Source organism: Rhinatrema bivittatum, chromosome 3 (genome assembly GCF_901001135.1).
Source record: "Rhinatrema bivittatum chromosome 3, aRhiBiv1.1, whole genome shotgun sequence".
Classification (NCBI taxonomy): Eukaryota; Metazoa; Chordata; class Amphibia; order Gymnophiona; family Rhinatrematidae; genus Rhinatrema; species Rhinatrema bivittatum.
Window position 1 is genome coordinate 337,396,863 of NC_042617.1, and position 19,536 is coordinate 337,416,398.

Sequence of the window (19,536 nt, forward strand, 5' to 3'; positions counted from 1 at the left end):
CTGTTGGGGTTTCCACTTTAAAAGATGTTATGGAAATAGTTTGAATACCCAGAGTATTTTCACCATTTAATAAATTAAAATAGAAAACTGATTTCCAATTAATAGTTTTATTTTGCTGGCAAATGGATAATTTTTCAGATTCTTCACATCTAGAAACCAGTGTAATTAATCAGATTAAACATTCCAATCATTTCAATATTTTCAATGAGAAATCATTTACTTCTGATGTACAAAACAAGTTTTATATTTGACTCTCACTCTTACTTCTTAAACACAGTGGGGTAAATTTTCAAAGCTATGCGCGGGCGTCCATGTGCGCTCTGCACGTGCTGGCACGCGCACATGGACGCCCGCGCTCTGACACAGCGGCAAATGGCCCTGCCCCACCCCACCCCGCCCCAGACTGCCCTGCCCTGCCCCCTCCCCACCCCTTTTTCAAAGCCCCGGGACTTAGACGCGTCCCAGGGCTTTACGCGGGTCGCCTGGTCTTTATAAAATAGGCCCAGCGCGCGTAGCCCCCTCTATGGATTTAAGCACATAAGGGCAGATTTTAAAAGGCCTGCGCGCCTGTGCCGGGGGATCACGCACCGGCACTCGACCGGTGCACAACTACGCCTGCCCAGAGGCAGGCGCAACCTTTTCAACAAAGGTTGGGGGGGTGTTAGATAGTGCTGGGGGGCAGGGAAGGGAGGGGAAGATGGGGGAGGGAATGGGGAAAGCCATTGGGGCTTCCCTAGGGCTTGGCGCGTGCAAGGTGCACAAGTGTGCACCCCCTTGCATGCGCCAACCCCGGATTTTATAACATGCGCGCGACTGCACGCACATGTTATAAAATCGGGCGTAGATTTGTGCGCGCCGGGTTGTGGGCACAAATCTACGCCTGCGTAAGTTTTAAAATCTGGCCCATAGGGCTTTTAAAATCTGGCCCAGTGTTTTGAGTAGAAACTGGTTCCTTTACAAGGATGACTTCTCACCAAGTTATTATCAGATAAGTATTTCTCTTATTTAGTACTTCTTAATGAGATTAAATGTTGTATTTCAACTTTAATTCAAGAAATCTGATTCTTTGTGTTAACTTTTTATCATTTCAGGCTCTGCAAGATATTCTAGAATTTTCCAGGATTCCCTTCAGGTAAGTATGAATAGTTTTGTCTTTAACCTTGTCAATGAATAAATTATGATCTCTTGTAGGTCCATGTGAGTTGCACTAGTGCAATTTACCAAATTTTGTCAGAGTTCGTTGGTACGCACTTTCCTTTATTTTATTTCAGGATAATAAATTTTGAGAGCGCAGCTTGTGAATGCTGTATAGAGAGCGCTGACCCAGGAATGATGTGAAACTTTGGTGGCTTGTGATCGAGGAATAGCTTATGCTGCTTGATAGCGCAGACTGGAACTGGACTACCACTCTTGATCATGAAGTCTCAGGATACAGTGGTTTACCTACTACACTAACTCAAATCAAATCAATAATAAAGACGGACTTCCTAATCCTGCTAATCTTCCACATTGTACAATGTTGCTAGTGTGTGTCTCCACATCTAATTGAGACTGGAGTTCTTACTAACAGAAATCCAAAGATAATTACATCAGTCCTGTCTAATTATGCAGGCGTTTTGAGAAATTATAGAGTAAGAAAAAAAATTAATAATGATTCTCTCTCTCACATTCCACACATAAATTTGCCAGTAAAGACAGGAACAAGTTATAGAATTTTTTTACATTCCAAATTCCAAAGATTTGTTCTCTAAGGAACAACGCAGAAGTACCTTTATCTACAGTCCAGTGATCAACACTGCAACACCTTTATCTATAGGTAGAGTATATACAATTTAAACTCTCTGGGACTCTATGAAATAATATTGCTGAAGCAGTATACCTTTCAGTTAAATCAACTCAGAATCAGATCATCAATCATCTACTTTTCTCACATCCAACTGACTATCAAAGCTGGTAAACACTGCAGACCAGCGTTGAAATTAAATTTACTTTAACTAATTCTTACCTCTGTCAGCAATAAAGTTACCTAACAACACCCCTTACACACACACTGTCATACACAAAACTAGTGTTTCCTAAGGTGTTTGGGTACTCTTCCACTTAATCTAGGCCTTTATGACAGGAACCTGCAACCTGCTTTTACCCCTTCAGTTTCCAGCTCAGTTCTGCCTGCAATCCCACAACATGCCAAGTGAAAATCCTCAGCAGAGATCCCTACTCCTCTGATGTAATATTAGGAAATAATACTTATCTACTTCAGAAAACCTACTTACTCTCCAAGGAATCACTTAAAAGCTCCTTGGCTCAGGAAATCATCTACAAAAAGAATTTTTAGCAACCTCAAAGAATTTTTTTGTAGGTAATTTACTTCTCAAATCTTCCAATGTTTTGACTAACTATGGCAGACATGATCACTTAACTGCTTTGCATAAACACTGATGTTGTCTATCGTTGATAAAGCATTGCCACACTGTTGCCTGGGAATGGCTTAAGGAGTTGTAATTTTTTCCTCTCTAAGAACTGATCAGATCTTAGTTTTGACCACTTTTTATATTGCCAATTAAAATGAACAGGGACAAATTTTAAATGAAACCAATAAAAACTCCACTCACACAGTTTCAAACCACACCACATTTTCAGGTTAGCTTCCAAATAAATGAAACAAGTGTCAGGACCATATTAATTATTTTAAGTACTTTTAAAGCTAATTATATTTATAACTTGCAAATAAAATATTTTTCCCCAAACCAAGGATCAAAACCATGTTTGTAAAATCCCATCTGGTGATCACCACCACCAAACCCCAGTTTCTGAAATAGTTTTATCACTTTTTAATCAAAGGGACGCCCTTGGAAAAATGGGTGGAATAACAATTAATATTCTCTTTTGACTATAGATTTTGGATGTGGTCAGGTGACTGTAACCCCTAAACAAGACCAAGATTGTCAAATAATTGAATTCTATTAATTTGAGAATGTTTATTAATCTTATTGGTGCTGAGTTTTTCAGGGTGCTTCCCAGGTTCTGTAACTTAGGTGAGAGCTTATCTTAATGCTCTCTACCAAAAACACCTTTAAAATGACTGGTTTAGTTTCTATTAACTTTTAAAATTTTTAACTTGTCTGCAGGCACTCCTGGGCAGCCTCTCGCTGACATCATCACTGACATCTGTGATGATCTCAGAGATGATATCACTGACATCAGTGAGGATCCCTGGTCCTGCACTACCATCATGTCGGTAACGCACCAGGACTTTGATCGCAGCCCCAACACTGCTCCTTCAGTATCACAAAAGACAGCATCCTCAGTGCTGCCACTGCAATCTAGGCATAGATGCATTGTCACAGTGGCTGACCACCACATCAAAGGGGGGAATCACTGGAGCAGTGCTGCTGACATCACTTTCAACTGCTCATTCCAGGTTCCCCAGCATGGCTGGCTCCCCGCTGCTTTCATTTTCATCATGCCTCAAGTGCCACTGGCAGCAAGAGATTGCCTATGGGACCCCTCTAAAAGTCTCCAGTGAACTTCCCAAGACCCGGTGGCATTTCTCCACTATCATTAGGGATGTGAATCGTTTTCCATATCGTCTTAACGATAGAAATCGTGTGGCAGGGCAAGAAAATCGTCTTAGGCACGATTTTTTAGTTAAAAAATCGTTAAAAATCGTTTTTTCCGATTAGTGCGCACTAACTCGAGTTAGTGCGCACTAACTGGGAGTTAGTGCGCACTAACTGAAAATGATACAATTTGACACTTTTCAGGTCAGTTAAGGTCAGTTTAGGAATGAATATGTATTCCTATTGGCTGCCCTCTTATTTATTCATGTTACCAAGTTTCCTACTGACAGTATATGGGAGATGGGAAATGGAAACAGTTGGTAGCTTGACAAAACAAGTAATGTGATCAGTCAATGTGACTAGAACTTGTGCCCTAACCCTGATACCAGGGGTATTGTGATCTTCCTGCACACAGTGCCCTATCCCTATTAATACCAGGAGTGTTGTGATCTTCCTGCACACAGTGCCCTATCCCTAATACCAGGGGTGTTGTGATCTTCCTGCACACAGTGCCCTATTCCTGATACTGGGGGTGTTGTGATCTTCCTGCACACAGTGCCCTATTCCTGATACCGGGGGTGTTGTGATCTTCTTGCACACATCCCGGTATCAGGGATAGGGCACTGCATGCAGGAAGATCACAACACTCCTGGTATTAATAGGGATAGGGCACTGCATGCAGGAAGATCACAACACTCCTGGTATTAATAGGGATAGGGCACTGCATGCAGGAAGATCACAACACCCCTGGTATCAGGGATAGGGCACTGTGTGCAGGAAGATCACAATACCCCGGAGGAGTGAGGGTCAGGCAGCTCCCCCCTGTCTGTGAAGCCAGCCTCTCACTAGTAATGCAGGGAGGGGGCTGTCTCAGACTTCACCATCCTCCCCCCCCCCCCCTCACCCACACACCATTCACTAGCTGGGACATGGGGGAAGTCAGGAGTGAGGGTCAGGCAGCTCCCCCCTGTCTGTGAAGCCAGCCTCTCACTAGTAATGCAGGGAGGGAGCTGTCTCAGACTTCACCATCCTCCCCCCCCCCCCTCACCCACACACCATTCACTAGCTGGGACATGGGGGAAGTCAGGAGTGAGGGTCAGGCAGCTCCCCCCTGTCTGTGAAGCCAGCCTCTCACTAGTAATGCAGGGAGGGAGCTGTCTCAGACTTCACCATCCTCCCCCCCCCCTCACCCACACACCATTCACTAGCTGGGACATGGGGGAAGTCAGGAGTGAGGGTCAGGCAGCTCCCCCCTGTCTGTGAAGCCAGCCTCTCACTAGTAATGCAGGGAGGGAGCTGTCTCAGACTTCACCATCCTCCCCCCCCCCCTCACCCACACACCATTCACTAGCTGGGACATGGGGGAAGTCAGGAGTGAGGGTCAGGCAGCTCCCCCCTGTCTGTGAAGCCAGCCTCTCACTAGTAATGCAGGGAGGGAGCTGTCTCAGACTTCACCATCCTCCCCCCCCCCCTCACCCACACACCATTCACTAGCTGGGACATGGGGGAAGTCAGGAGTGAGGGTCAGGCAGCTCCCCCCTGTCTGTGAAGCCAGCCTCTCACTAGTAATGCAGGGAGGGAGCTGTCTCAGACTTCACCATCCACCCCCCCCCCTCACCCACACACCATTCACTAGCTGGGACATGGGGGAAGTCAGGAGTGAGGGTCAGGCAGCTCCCCCCTGTCTGTGAAGCCAGCCTCTCACTAGTAATGCAGGGAGGGAGCTGTCTCAGACTTCACCATCCACCCCCCCCCCCTCACCCACACACCATTCACTAGCTGGGACATGGGGGAAGTCAGGAGTGAGGGTCAGGCAGCTCCCCCCTGTCTGTGAAGCCAGCCTCTCACTAGTAATGCAGGGAGGGAGCTGTCTCAGACTTCACCATCCTCCCCCCCCCCTCACCCACACACCATTCACTAGCTGGGACATGGGGGAAGTCAGGAGTGAGGGTCAGGCAGCTCCCCCCTGTCTGTGAAGCCAGCCTCTCACTAGTAATGCAGGGAGGGAGCTGTCTCAGACTTCACCATCCTCCCCCCCCCCCCTCACCCACACACCATTCACTAGCTGGGACATGGGGGAAGTCAGGAGTGAGGGTCAGGCAGCTCCCCCCTGTCTGTGAAGCCAGCCTCTCACTAGTAATGCAGGGAGGGAGCTGTCTCAGACTTCACCATCCTCCCCCCCCCCCCCTCACCCACACACCATTCACTAGCTGGGACATGGGGGAAGTCAGGAGTGAGGGTCAGGCAGCTCCCCCCTGTCTGTGAAGCCAGCCTCTCACTAGTAATGCAGGGAGGGAGCTGTCTCAGACTGGTATCAGGGTTAGGGCACTGTGTGCAGGAAGATCACAACACTCCTGGTATTAATAGGGATAGGGCACTGTAAGAGATGACTGTAGTAGATTGAATAAAGATCTGATGTTTCTGCTCTCCTCACACCAAACAAAAACAACACACAAGCAGAGAAGCCCTTCTTACAAAGCTGAGCTAGTGAGTTAAGTAGGAGGAAAAGTAAACATACTGGTGCCAGTGTGGCTACTTAAAAAATACACTTACCAACAATCAATTACATATATTTGAACTGTGTACAGTTCCAGCCAGGACCACCTTTCTAAAATGCACAGTGATTGGCAAATTCAACATGCACTAGCATTTCAGGTGCCTGCTAACAAAAATAATAAACAAACAAGTTCTAGTCAGGTGAGTGCTGATCATTACATTACTTTTTTTGTCAAGCTTCCAACTGTTTCCATTTCACATCCCCCCAACCATATTGGTAACATCAATAGATAAGAGCACAGCCAGCCAATAGGAATACATACATACATATTCATTCCTAAGTGACCTTTACTGACCTGGGAAGTGTGAACACTTTGTTTCATTTTCTGTTGGTGTTCGTTAGTTTCCAGTTCCATTTCCCATCCCCCCAACCATCACCTCAGTGGTAACCTTGGTAACATCAATAGATAAGAGGGCAGCCAGCCAATAGGAACACATATTCATTCCTAACTGACCTTCAGTGACCTGGAAAGTGTTTATTTGTATCATTTTCAGTTAGTGCGCACTAAATCGAGTTAGTGCGCACTAACGGGGAGTTAGTGCGCACTAACACGATTTAACGATTTTTAACGATAAATCGTTAGAATTTCTATTGTATCGTGTTCTATAACGATTTAAGACGATATAAACATTATCGGACAATAATTTTAATCGTTGAAAAACGATTCACATCCCTAACTATCATGGCTGAAGCCACTTTCATTTTGAAATACGGCCAGGAGCTGCAGGCAGCTAGGGGCTTGCTGCTCTTCTCAGGGATAAAAAAAAATGCTGGCACAGCTTCACGAGCCTCTCTAGGCCCTCCAGCCATCAGGCTAGAGAGGCCATTGTGTCACCACTGCTGGGCCTTTCTGGACCCCAGCAACCACTTGGCAGGTAATTAATATATTTATATTTTACACTTACTTACAGCTGAAGCAAGTTCTCTTGCAGTTTATCCCTGTATGTTGCAGTATCCATCCATCCTTCAATTTTAACAAGATTCCAGTCCTCATCGAAAATAATTCTGCCACCCCCATGATGCTGCCACCCCCATACTTTACTGTTGGAATGGTGTTTTCTGAGAAATGGGAAGTGTTAGGTTTCTGCCACCCAGGGTGTTTTTAATTTTGGCCAAAAAGCTCCATTTTTGGGATATCTTTGATGCTTTCTAGAAAACTCTATAATGTGCTTTGATATGGTTTTTTCGTTAGTATTGGCTTCTTTCTAGCCACCCTCCCATGCAGACTAGTTGTATGCAGAGCTCTTGATATGGTTGATTGGTACACCTCCACTCCAATCACAGCCACTGAACTCTGTAGCTCCTTCAAAATGATTGTTGGCTTCTCTGTGGCTTTCTTCATAAGTCTGCCTCTTGCTCTGATGCTGAGTTTGAAGGACGGCCTTGTCTAGGAAGTGTCTGGGTGGTATGATGCAGCTTCCATTTTCTCATAATTTATCCAACAGTGCTCACTGGGGTAGCCAAACAAATGGATTTTATTTTATAGCCTTTTCCTATCTTTTTCATGTCCGTAACTTTATCTTTAATGTCCTTAGAATGCTCTTTGGTCTTCATTTTCACAGCTTTCCTTCAGATCACAGTCTGACCAATGGTACGGGAATTAGGGGGTCTTTCATCCAGAAAAGCTGACCTTTTTTAATGATTCACAAGTAGAGGCCAATTGTTAGAGCAATATCTTTCATCTGTGTAAACTTGGAGCTCCCACAGCACAGGGGTTGAATATTTATGCAAGCAGCATTTTTCAGTTTTTAATTTAATTTTACAAAAAAATGCAGAGAAATAATGAATTGTGACTTTGAAAATTTACTTTAAGAGCATACTGGTTTGCAATAAACCTACTGTCTAGAACAGGGGTGGGCACTTCCGGTCCTCGAGGGCCACAAACCAGTCTGGTTTTCAGGATATCCCTAATGAATATGCATGAGAGAGATTTGCATGCACTCTGCCTCAGTTGTATGCAAATCTATGTCATGCATATTCATTAGGATATCCTAAAACCGCAACAGGTTTGTGGCCCTCAAGGTCTGGAATTGCCCACCCCTGGTCTAGAACAATCTATATAAGTATCATTTGTAATCCACACAAATCTGCTGAATTTTAGGGGGCTGAATACTTTTACAAGCCACTGTAAATAGAGACCTGTTACTCCCCCCCAAGTAGGGCAACAAACTGAGAGACCCCCCAGCCATCTTGGGCCCTGGAGGATTATTCCTCCCTCCAATTGGAAAAGGAATTCTGTCCCAGGGCCCCTGGACTGCATTGGAGTGGGAGAAAGTTAACGGATTGGCTCCAGGATCCTCGTGTACCCACCCCCTCCCGATCCATAAAATGGAGAGAGGGGTTACATCTTTATTTATTATAAGCAAATTAACAGAACATAAGCCTGCTTACTTCAGCAGTGCTAGAAACAGAAAATCAGCTGCTTACACTCATTAGTCATTTAGCTAAATTCCTACCTTCTAGTTCCCCCCCCCCCCCTCACTCCAAAGGTCATCAAATCTTCACAAGAGAGCACTGTTCTGTTCGTACGTCTCATTTTGAATGTCAAAGTGGCCCCTAACCCCTATACTAATAACTAAACCACACCTCGAGTTACTAGGTGGGCCTTCCATAGAGATATAAATACCTATCTAGTGTGAGGGCATTATGGCTAGTGTCTCTCTCTCTCTCTCTCTCTCTCTCTCTCTCCCCTTATAGCTAGGATAAAGCCATGTGATATAGTTTTGCAAATCATGAAGCCAGCCTACTTTGCCCCAAACTCCTCCCCCTTTTCTAATTTGCATCGCGCTATGGCATTCTACCATTAAGAAGTTTGAATGCTTTTATGGGGAGAACGTACAAAAATTAGACACATGAGCAGAGAAAGTGATAGGGAGAAAACAGATCTAGAGATAGAAAATTTCAAGCATGAAATAAAAAATGGCACATAGCTAGCTTGTTGCTGCTGAATATCTGGCTAAGGGGGTCATTTATCAAACTGCTATATGGCGTTTTTGCATGCGTTGAAGGCGTTTTTTGCATGTGAAAACGCCATATAGCAGTTTGATAAATGACCCCCTTAGCCAGATATTCAGCAGCACCAAGCTAGCTATGTGCCATTTTTTATTTCATGCTAGAAATTTTCTATCTCTAGATCTGTTTTCTCCCTATCACTTTCTCTGCTCATGTGTCTAATTTTTGTACGTTCTCCCCATAAAAGCATTCAAACTTCTTAATGGTAGAATACTTTCCTTTCTTATGCATTACTCATTGGCAAATGCAAGTGACAATGTCACATGGCTATTGTTCATACATGCATAGTGGGGAGATACAAATAAAACTGAGTTTGCTAACCATTTTCCACTTCTTTCTACCTCTGAGGGTTTGCACAGGTTGGGTGATGGGTACCAGGGGTAACTAGAATATTGATACAGCTAAAAACTAAGATTCCCCCAACTTGGCATAGATTCACACCATGTGATCATAAAAGGGAGAGTCAGAATCCCGCTACTTTAAATTGGTGAATGTCATTCTGAGCCAGCTCTGTAGATTACACAATATTTGTTGGAAGAATATAATTACATTACTATCTGATAAATAATACTGTACATTAACAATTAGTGTAATATAGGCTCAGCAGGCAAAAGGCCTTTTGTTTCTGTGACTCCAATTCTGAAACATAGCAACAGAGGCATACTAATCCAAGTCGCTCAAAATCAGTTATATTATATGCAAGAAGGAAACAGTACAAGGATGGGACAAAGATCATGTGTGGGTGTCATGCATCACGCTCCTGGTAAGCTTTTAATGGGATTTTTTTTTTTACTCACCTCCTACATGGTACTTTGGAAAAGAATCCTTCCTACTCCCAAATATTATGGTTAAGTATAATAATCCTTTACTTAAACAGAGATATTAAGGCACATTTAAATGAAAGACAATGTTCAATTTGATTCTAAGCAATCTGATTACAGCAAAGTTCACTGTTTGGATGTTTATATCATCTGCTTTCTTTCTGTTTATTAAACATATGAAAAATCTAACACAGTCAAATTTTATTTTATACTTACAACCATTCTTTCTGAATGGGGCATTGCAGGTGGATTAATGCCTTGCCGGGTTTGAGATCTGAGTTCTACTTCAGAAGACGAGCACATTAACTAACAATAAATGCCATTGTCTTGATGAATTATTATTTAACAACCACCATGTCAAAACATGGAAATGCATAAGTATACTTAAAGCTGTAGACAAAATCTTCATGTGATTTTAACTAATCACAGCAGTAAAATTAGAAACATGATTACTTACACAAAGTATGATCATTCATCCCATTTTTTAAATCAGGTCCCAGGATATTATTCTTTTGAATGAGGTGTGGCATATGTTCAGAAATCTGAACCATATTTACATAAATAATGCTATAGTAGTTTCTGGCAAATAAAGGCAATTTTACCTCCCCTGTTAGACCAGTTTCTCTTGCCTCTAAAGACTTCCAGTCATCCTCCTTGTTCTTATCATTGACCTCTATATCTATCCCAAGCATATTTGTATTTTGTCACTCATTTGCAGAGCTGACCTGAGGGGTGTGTGGCCTGTGTAGTCACATAGGGTACTGCCAATGCAATTGTAAAGAGATGCTGTTCCAAAGGATTCCACCCTCCAGCCATGAAGAACAGTGTGCCACCACAGCTTCAAAGCGGGCACCACAACCCTCGATGCTCCCTGGATTTTGGCCAGGGAGATTGCAACTTGTGGTTTTTGCACAGGGCAATGATGGCTCTAAAATCACAGATGTTGTGTCTGTGGACCCTTGGGCTGAGGCGAGATTGATTCTGATTGCAGGGAAGAGCCCTGCAGGTTCTCACCATCAGCAGTTGGATTCAGGTGAAGCAGAGACCGAACAGGACCTTCACCTATACCAGCCCATGTTCTCCTCAGGTTGAGCCTTTGGGTGTTGGGGGCTGGTGCAACTTAGGCAAAGGTCTTTGATGATTACTGGAGACATGGTCCGAGGGCAGGTGAAGGTTATAGGCAGTTGGCGAATAAACATGTCGAGGTCCAGGCAAGGGTCAGAGGCAGGCAGCAGGCAGGCAGCAGTCCAACTGGAACTTCGCCTATCTGAAGTTTAAGCAGAGGTCAAATCAGGTGTCCGTCTGAAGAAGATGTAGAGAGGTGAATAGGCTGAGGCAGGCAGGCAAGGGTTAGAACAAGCAGGCAATGAAGAATGGCACAGTCTGGAGTGAAGACTGGAGAAAGGCTGGAACAAAGATTGGAGACAGGCTGGAACGAAGACAGGAACACTGGGGTACAACACACTAGGGGTGTGCATTCAGATTGACCGCATTAGTAAAACGCAACTCATATTTTTTTTTTACTTAAAAAATTGATTCGACATAAACGATCGGATTTCCCACATATCGAACATAGATATGTTCGATATGTGGGAAATCGCGATTGTTGAGCCAAAATAAAAATATAAACCCCCTCACCCTCCTTAATCCCCCCCCCCCCCCGACTTACCACAACTCCCTGGTGATGGAGCGAGGAGTGAGGACGCCATTTCTGCAATCCTTGGCGAGAAGCATGTGACATCGGCGGCACGTCGAGTGACGCCGGCGCCACGTGATTCCCGGCTCGTTCGCGCCGGACGGCTCGTTCGGCCCAAAAAGAACTTTTGGCCAGCTTGGGGGGGCCTCCTGACCCCCCCAAGCTGGCCAAAAGTTCTTTTGGGCCGAACGAGCCGTCCGGCGCGAACGAGCCGGGAATCACGTGGCGCCGCGTCACTCAGACGCGACGTCACGTGATTCCCGGCAAGTTCGCGCCGGACGGCTCGTTCGGCCCAAAAAGAACTTTTGGCCAGCTTGGGGGGGTCAGGAGGGTGAGGGGGTTTAAATTTTTTTTTTGCACATATGTACATATACCCAACTCATTGGATTTTTTTTATGTCCATATTGGCCGCAAGTGGGACCCCCTTTCGGACATAAAAAATATGAACATAAAATTTTGCTCTGCACATCCCTACAACACACCTCACTATGCAGTAGCTGGACCTGTTGCTGAGGCAGTAAGGGAAAGCCAGAGAGAGCCCTTTAGGGCTAGGCATATGAGGTTATCAGGAGGCACCCCAGGGCTTTTCCCACTAAAAGTCCTTTAAATATTGTGATGTTGGGCATGTGCGTGCCTAAGGAGGAGTGAGGCAAGTTGAAGCTGGCAACATCCTGCTGTGTGGTGAGCTGGTGGCAGCTCACCATGTTGAGGGTTGCTGGTATTGAGCTGCTTCGGGAACTAGCAGGGATGGCCTGGCTTGGAAGGTGAGTGTGTGATGGCTCACAGGAGCAGCCCACAGAAGAATTTGGTGGCCCGCAGACTACTAAATGCAACATCAGACCTTGTCTTTTAGGTACTAGCATTTCTCTAGGCTATTCCAGGCATACACTGCCCTCTCATAGTAACACAGAGATAAAGGCAGGAAAAGCTCAACTGATCTGTTCAATATCAGCAGGCATGGTGGGGCTTTTTCCACCACAGGCCCTTTAAAAGGAGGGTGGGTGTATGCACATGCACCTAAGGAGACGTGCGTCTGGACAGGCCTGGGTGTCTTGCTGCATGTAGTGCTGATGGCATCAGATTGTGCTGGAGCTTGGTATCTTGCTAGTGGCATTTTGCTGCATCAGGGAATGGCCCGGCGACTGAAGTGAGAGTGGTGGTTCACAGAGTTAGCCCATGGACCACTGAGCACCACAGTCCCCCCTCTTAAAACCCTCACTGAGGTGGGAGAGCAAGATCGCTGCCATTTGAGTTAGACATGCAGAGGGCTCTCTCTCTGCTTGCTTTTGAAAACTTTGCCTAAGAAAACAATGCCTCACTCTAAACGCAAGGCGAAATTGAGAGAGATGTCTACATCTTCTCCCTTGCTGGCGTCGGTACAGCCACGGATTGAAACCTTCTTCCCGCCTAAATCAGAAGAACTGCCTATAGACAGGGCCGCTTTAGACTCCAACACAGAGCAGGTGTCGGCGCCGAAACAATATCTCTTAGTCCCGGTGCACTGAGCAACCCCTCCCCACCTCAACCTCCGAAGAAGATTACTGCAATAGCAGCAGGCTCCAGAGATAAAAGTGAGTCTTTACCATTAAGAAGGTCTTCCCTTGATCCAGTAGCGGCGAGCCTTGCTAAAGTTGAAGGAGTATCTAATTTTGGGAGGGGGGGGGGGACGACCCAGACAGGAGTGGGAGAAGTGCAGACCAAGATTCAAGGTTTGACTCCTTTGATCAGGCCACCTGAGATTACTTTGGAATCGCTGTGGTCAGCTATAAAATCCCCGGAAACAGTGATATCGAAATTAACTGAGATTACATTGGTTTCAAACCAGCGCTTTGAAAATGTAGAAAATAAAATATCTTCAGCTAATACCAAGCTGGCACAGCTGGAAACACGTGTGGACACTGTGGAGTCTCTCCAGCACAATTTTCTCCTATTGGAAGCCTTGAATTTTAAAAAGTTGGAAAATCTTGAAAATATAGTGAAGTTTCTAAATCTACGCATTCTCAGTTTTCCCTATTTGAAATTAATCTCTGCATATGAGATGTTTAGAAACTACTTAATTCAAGTTTTGACCTCAATACTTAAAGCATGTTTTATGTTTTTAGTATTTATTGGTTTAATATTTATGGCTTCACACATTATTTTATTATGATATCTTTTATTCCTACTTGTTAAATTTTACCTTCTATTATTATTATTGTTTGTAATTTTCTTTTATTGTATTTTATTGCTATGTTAACCGCTGTGAAGGCTACGCCGAGACAACGGTATATAAGCACAAATAAACCTTAAACCTTAAACCTTAAAACCTTATATCTACTGAGGCGATGCCTGTGGTAACCAGGATATATTATTTGCCAATAAAGGAAGGAAATATAAAGAAAGATCAACCTGAAAACCCATTAAACTGTTGGAATCATCAACTGATACTTCAATTGCATCTAGAGCAACGCTATTAGTGTCCTTTGCGTTACCATCTGACCGGGACATGGTGTTGCGCTTGTTTATGTGTAATCGTATGGCACAGTATTATGGAGGGAAAATCTGGATTTATCCAGATTTATCAAAAATCTCTCAGGAGAGAAGAAAGAAATTCTTAAGCATGTGTTCGGAGGTGCTGGCTAGGGGAACCACTTTTCTTTTGAAATATCCCTGCAAGTGCGTCCTGAATTATTTAAATTTCGAGTATGTTTTTCTTGATCCACAGCAATTGCATATGCTCGTGGATACACATTCCAAAGCTGATCCTGTTTAGAGGCTCGTGGAAGAGAAGATTATATATATTCTGATGGCTCAAACTTTACTTTGAGAATTATTTGTATTGCCTATATTTGCTGCTCAGATGTACTTGCTCTCCCCATTTCCTTAAAAAATTAGCAGATAAGAAAGATTATTGCTTCTACAAGTTGCTATACTGATTTCATTGTTATCTCTAAATACTACAACAGAAATTGGTATGTTGTAATTATTGAAAAAGCTTAAAATTAAAAATTAAAAAAAAATTACATCCCTGAGGCTTAGGGTTTCTGGGGGTACTGACGATGTAAGTCTCGCAAGAGGATGAGTTCTAAAATATTGGTGGCCGCTTCCACACATTTTCTTCTAGGCCATAGTTCTTCCACAATATTAGGTATTCCTCTTTCATGCCCCTTTGGCAGGAATCCAAGACCTCTTTGACCTCATATATAGTATCTCCATCAATGGTGGTTTAGGCGGCGCTCTAGAGGGCCATGAGAGTAGCCCTCTAGAGTGGTTTGAGTAGTGAGACATGAGATACACTGGGGTGGATTTTAAATGCCCTGCGAGCGTAAATCCGACCGGATTTATGCGTGCCGGCGTGCCTATTTTGCATAGGCCGCTGGCGCACGCAGAGCCCCGGGACTCACGTAAGTCACGGGGATTTCTAAAAGGAGCGGGGAGGGGGCGTGTCGGGGCGTGTCTAAAATGACGCAGCGTTTCGGGTGCATGAAGCGGTGTTGCGGGGGCGGGGCCGGGGGTGTGCGCCGGCCTGGGGGCGTGGTCGAGGCCTCCAGACCAGCTCCCGGGTCGGGTGATCGCGCGCCAGCAGCCCGCTGGCGCTCGTAGATTTACGTCTGCTTTTAGCAGGCGTAAATCGTGGAACAAAGGAAAGGGCGGGGTTTAGATAGGGCCGGGGGGGTGGGTTAGGTAGGGGAAGGGAGGGGAAGGTGGGGGGAGGGCGAAGGCAAGTTCCCTCCGAGGCTGCTCTGAAATCGGAGCGGCCTCGGAGGGAACAGGCAGCGCACGCTGGGCTCGGCGCGCGCAAGTTGCACAAATGTGCACCCCCTTACGCGCACCGACCCCGGATTTTATAAGATACGCGTGGCTACGCGCATATCATAAAATCCAGCGTACTTTTGTTTGTGCCTGCTGCGCGAAGAAAAGTACGCGATCGCGCAAATTTAGAAAATCTACCCCTTTGTGTATCTTTGTTGCGATCCCTCCCATAGCCAGAGCCCCCCTGGACCACCAGGTATGTGTAAAAAGTTTTGGGGGGGGGGGTTCGGGGGAGGGGGGGAGGCTAAGGGTGTAATTTTAAAGGGTCGGGTGGGGTTTTTTTTATCGGGCCATCGGCGCCATTTATATTAGTGGCAGCCAAAATGGAGCCGATGGCTCGAGAGCGGGAGATCGCACCAGGACCCCCCCACTGGACCACCAGGTAATTTAAAACATTTTGGGGGGGTTCGGGAGGGTGGGGGCTTTGTTTTAAAGGGTCGGGTGGGTTTAGGGGTTGTTTTGGTGTGCCGGTTTTCCCGCCCTCCCCCCTCCCCCGATTTACGATTTTTCAAGATAAATCAGGAGAATTTCTATTGTATCGCGACTCTAACGATTTTTGACGATTTAAAAATTATCTGATGATTTTTTTAAATCGTCAAAAAACGATTCACATCCCTAGTTGCCAAAGCATGGGGAAGGGTCCAACATTATATGGAGCCAGAAGCTTGGAAGGGACCCACAGGCATAGATGCCGTGTGCTCAGTCACACTTACTCTCCAACCTTATTCTGAAGAGTTGGTCTTCTGTGGGCATCTGCAGTTATCTTAGCTCTTCTAGAGACTTTCTGAATCAGGTGATTTGTCTCTTCCCGAAGTTCATACAATTCCTGACTGGAGAGTTGGGCTGCTGGGGAAGGAACTGTCACTGGCAGTGGTAGTGAAGGTAAGGGTTGTTTCCCATACACTAATTGGAAGAAAGACGATCCAGTGGCTGTATTGATATGAGAAATTCAGCCCAGAGTAAGAGAGTGGCCCAGTTATCATCTGCAAGGAAATGGACAAGCTGAGGAAGTTCTTGAGAGTACAGTTATTGTGTGCCACTTATCCGTTCCCTTGCGGGTGATAGGCTGTGGTGTAATCCAGCATGATACCAAACTTCTTTCAGAGGGAGCACAGGTACTGAGAGGTGACTTGCACTCCCCTATTGGGTAAAATGTACTTAGGCAAGCTGTGCAAGTGAAAGACATAAAGTGTGAAGAGACAGGCTAGCTCTGGTATGGACAGAAATGCCATTTTAGAGAATCAGTCTATCACGACCCAAATTACAGTGGCTCCATCTAAGATGCAGTCTTTTTTGCTGTGCGCAAGTAGGGCATGATTTCACATAGGTTTTGATGTCCTGCTTCATTTGGGTCACCAATAGTGTCACTGAAGCAGTTCAAGGGTTTATGCCTGCCCAGGGTGACCTGCAACACGTGAGTCATGGGACCATTTCAACAATTTCTTATGGAATCTGGAAAGTACAACTGTCTTCCCTCGTGGAATGTTTATTGTGGGAGCTAAAAGTATCTGGGCAGGATCAATGATGTATCTGGGAAGTTCTGGAATATCCTTCATCTGGAAGCAGTGAGAGGGCATCTACTCATTGATTCTTGAGTGCTGGGCAGTAACGCAGTTCAAAGTCAAAGTGAGAAAAAATCAAGGACAAATGGGCCTGTCTTGCATTGCGTTGCTGAGCTTAATGTAGATGTTCTTTATTTTTGTGGTCCATGTATAGAACATAAGAATTTGCCGTGCTGGGTCAGACTAAGGGTCCATCAAGCCCAGCATCCTGTTTCCAACAGAGGCCAAAACCAGGCCACAAGAACCTGGCAATTACCCAAACACTAAGAAGATCCCATGCTAATGATGCAATTAATAGCAGTGGCTATTCCCTAAGTAAACTTGATTAATAGCCGTTAATGGACTTCTCCTCCAAGAACTTATCCAAACCTTTTTTGAACCCAGCTACACTAACTGCACTAACCTCATCCTTTGGCAACAAATTCCAGAGCTTTATTATGCGTTGAGTGAAAAAGAATTTTCTCCGATTAGTCTTAAATGTGTTACTTGCTAACTTCATGGTGTTGGGCTACTTTGAATAAGTGATGTCATTCCTGGAGGGCAAATTTAACAATCACAACGAAATCAGCCCAAACACCCTGGGGTAGATTTTTATAATTTTGCGCGAGCGCGTAATTTTGTCCGCGCACCAGGCGCGAACAAAAGTATGCTGGATTTTATAAGATACGCGTGTAGCCGCGCGTATCTTATAAAATCCGGGGTCGGCGCACACAAGGGGTGCACATTTGTGCAACATGCACGCACCGAGCCCGGTGCGCGCTGCTTGTTCCCTCCGAGGCCGCTCCAAAATCGGAGCGGCCTCGGAGGGAACTTTCTTTCCACCTCCCCACACCTTCCCCTCCCTTCCCCTACCTAACCCACCCCTCCGGCCCTATCTAACCCCCCTCCTACCTTTTGTTGGCAGATTTATGCCTGCTGAAAGCAGACGTAAATCTGCGCGCGCCAGCGGGCTGCTGGCGCACCATCACCCGACCCAGGGGCTGGTCCGGAGGCCTCGACCACGCCCCCGGCCGGCGCCACATCCCCCAGCCCTGCCCCGAACCGCCCCCTGACCCCAGACACGCCCTCGGACCCGCCCCCTCCCCGCCCCTTTTACGAAGCTGTCTAAGTTTAGACCGCCTAAGAAGGACCTTTGAAGACGCTTGTGCTGTTGCCATTAAGGGAAGACTGTGGACTCGAAGACTGTGGACTCGAGGATTGCTCTGAAGGGAAAATATGATTGCCCCCTGAAGCAGGACCGGATGGTCCAAAACGCGATCGCGTCGGGACTTTTGTCATGAGCTAAGTATTACAACTTTGCTGATGTTCATGCATTTTATGCTAGAAGTGAATCTCCAAGTATTTTTGAATTCCCGTGGCAATATGGACTGCTTTTAGTGCACTTAAAAAATGTAAAAAATAGTTTGAAGATACAATTTAATAAAGTAATGTGACCTTTCCATGGTGGGTCTGATTGACATACAGACTCGTTGCGTATTGGTCCTACATATATAAAACAACACACTAAGAATTTGTTACGCTATTGTATTGTGTATATGCGTCGCAGTATAATCATAATAAGATTGACCAGGAAACCAGTTGTTCAAATATTGGGCAAATTTAACAGCCAGAAGCTCTCGATCCCAATAATTTAATTACATTCGGCTGGAGAGAAAGTCTTAGAAAAGAAGATATGGAGTCAGAGGACTCCCATAGGAGTGTGCTGGCTTAGGACAGCTTTCTATGCCAGAGATGAGGCATTGACTTCTAAGATGAAGGTGTGCATAAGATCCAGATGATGTAGGCAAGGTTCTTCAGTGAAGGCATTTTTTTACTTCTGAAATGCCGCTAATGCTTTAGGTAGCTAACATTTGGTATTGGCACTATTGCAGGTAAGGGCCATAAGGGGTGCTGCCACTGAGGAGTAGTTAGGAATAAACTGATGGTAGTAATTAGCAAATACCAAGAGTCTTTGTGAGGTATGAAATCCCTCAGAATGGGGCCAGTCTTGGATGGCCTTTATCTTGGCAAGGTCCATATGGTTTTTCCCAACACAGGTACTTTAAAAGTCAGGAGGTTGGGTGAGCGTGCACCTAAGAAGATGTGTGGCTGAACAATCCTGGCAGCATCATTCTATGTGTAGTGCTGATGGCATCAGATCATGCTGGAACATGGCATCTTGCAAGCAGCATTTCACTGCTTTGGGGAACAGCCCATGACTGAGCTGAGAGCAGTGGTTCGTAGGGTTAGCCTGTAGACTGCTGAGTGTAATACTGCCTTTGCCACATTCTCCAGCAATTAATTTCAGAGCTTAATTGTGCACGAAGTGAAAACACATTTTCTCTGATTTGTTTTAAATGTGCTACTTACTAACTTCATGGAATGTCCCATAGTTTTTGTATTTTTTGAAAAGTAAATAACCGATTCACATTTACCTATTCTATACCATTCATGATTTTATAGAACTCTATCTTATCTCTCCTCAGCTATCTCTTCTCCAAACTAGCCCTTCTTCATAGGGGAGCCTTTCCATCCCCTTTATCATTTTCATTAACCT